This window comes from Octopus bimaculoides, chromosome 1 (genome assembly GCF_001194135.2).
Source record: "Octopus bimaculoides isolate UCB-OBI-ISO-001 chromosome 1, ASM119413v2, whole genome shotgun sequence".
Lineage (NCBI taxonomy): Eukaryota > Metazoa > Mollusca > Cephalopoda > Octopoda > Octopodidae > Octopus > Octopus bimaculoides.
This window is the reverse complement of record NC_068981.1, coordinates 41,453,808-41,456,190: the sequence shown is the minus strand read 5'-3', so window position 1 is coordinate 41,456,190 and position 2,383 is coordinate 41,453,808.

Here is a 2,383-nt window from a genome sequence, read left to right as displayed (position 1 = left end):
ATATATATATATATATATATGTATATATATATATATATGTATATATAGGTGTATGTATGTGTCTATATATGTATGTGAGTGCATGCGTACGTATGCCATTATATCTTCTTTCCTACCTATCACATACGTCTCCCATCACATTATCTTGACCACCAACTAACACTCCCTTTCTCACTTCTTTCACCCTTTTTTCACTATTTTTTTTCTCTCTCCCTATTTTATTTTTTTCTCTTTTTCTTCCTCTCAGTTTCTCTTCCTGCTTTAAATTTGACCTATCTCCTCTTTCTAATCATACACATCTCTCCTCCCTCCATCTATCCACAAATAATACCAATACATTCTCAAATTTTCATTCACACCACAAAACCATTTTGGACAAGCAACATTGATTCCACAGCTCCATACTTTGAAATGACTAAACATGAACTGCTACTCCAACTTACATACCATGTACAGGAAACTTTTTTTACCACTTCTATACACCATTTTCATCAAATAATGGAACTGAAACTACACTATCTTTATAGATCTTATTTCTACTTTCATTCTCTTATTTCCCTCTATATTCCATGTCTCCTCCTTTTCCACAATAATTCAAACTCAAATATTTTCTCACACCGTCTCCGATGAAGGGAATCCATAATATTCCAGAAACAGCTGTAAGACTATTTCATTATAAATGTCCTGAAAACTCCTCACAGCCTTGGATTTGCTATCTCATTCTGTCTAATATATATATATTTTGGATGTGAGAGTAAGAAACTTACTTCCCAACCATGCGGCCTTCATTATATATGTGATGGAAAAATGCACACATACATATATTATTTTGCTTGAATCAGTAATTTGCTACTTTGAGTTTCACCTACAGTTGAAACACCTGAAGATCATGTGCACCTACAGGTAAAACTCAGACTAGCAAGAGACTGACTCTGAGAGTGTAATGGGTGCTTTTACATGCCACCGGTACAGGTGCCATTTCCGTGACACCAGTATCTGCCATGACTGCTATTTTGCTCAGCTTGATGAGCCTTCTTCTCAAGCATGACATAATGACAAAGGTCTCAGTTATTGTCTCCGTGAGGCCCAACATTTGAACGAAACTCAGCCACTTTGCCTCCGTGAGGCCCAATGCTTGAAAGGATATCAGCCACTTTGCCTCCATGAGGCCCAATGCTTGAAAGGAATGCAGCCACTGTGATCTTATTGGATTGTACATCCTGGACATCTTAGGAAAGAGGTTTCCTTTGGTCCTCTTTGGCTTCTACAGAGATGATGCCCTAGCCATCTCTAGGGGAGCACCTTAGGCTCAATGGGACTCAAGATCACTACTGAGACTAATCTCACTACAGTAGATTTCCTAGATGTTACTTTAGATCTAGGCTCTGGTACATACAGACCCTATCACAATCCAAATGAGAAACTGTCTTATATTAGCACAGCCTCCTGCCACCTCTCTATAGTTTCCAAAACCTAGTGAAAGGTGTAAGCAAGAGGATCTCGAATCTAACCTTGAGCCAAGATATCTTTGATGCCACTGTCCCCTACTACAATGAGGCATTGGCACTGAGTGGGTTTAAGGACCACATCTCCTACATGCCTGGTCCTAGCACCTGGAAAAGGAAGTGCCACAGAAATGTTGTTTGGTTTGATCCACCTGTCACTCTCAGTGTCAAGATTTGTATAGGAAAGATTTTCCTTAGATTGATAAACAAATATTTCACACACACACACATAGATACCTCTCACAAATATATATATTTCTAGTGAAAACACATTCACTGATTACAAAAATTAGTAATGATCTAATTATAAATCTCACAGAGAGACTTACGCAGCAGTGTTATGATAAAGCAGTTGTATACTGTCAACTTAATGTGACAGTCCCAATAAGGGAATCATACTGCTGCTATTTAGCCCTAGGAAGCTGGACCACTTCCTGTTGGCCTTGACACATTTCCTGTGTCTTAATGTTTGTGTTTTCACTAGAAATATATATATTTGTGAGAGGTTGACAGGCATCTTCAGCCAGCTGGTCGTGTTACTTCAGGCTGATGACAAGCAAAGACTCAGAAACATGTCCCTGAATGCAGACTAGGCTGGCTGGAGGTGCTTGTCTCCCCCTCACAAACATAAGGACACAGGAAATGTGTCAAGGCGAACAAGAAGCGGTCCAGCTTCCTAGGGCTAAAGAGCAGCAGTATGATTCCCTTATTGGGACTGTCACATTAAGTTGACAGTATACAACTGCTTTATATACATACATATATATATATATATATATATTTCCGTATTCCCGAGCGTCATACTAATATATACTTTTGTTATTTACACCACCTGTCCTCGTCTGTTGTTATTTTTTGTATATTCTCCCATATATATA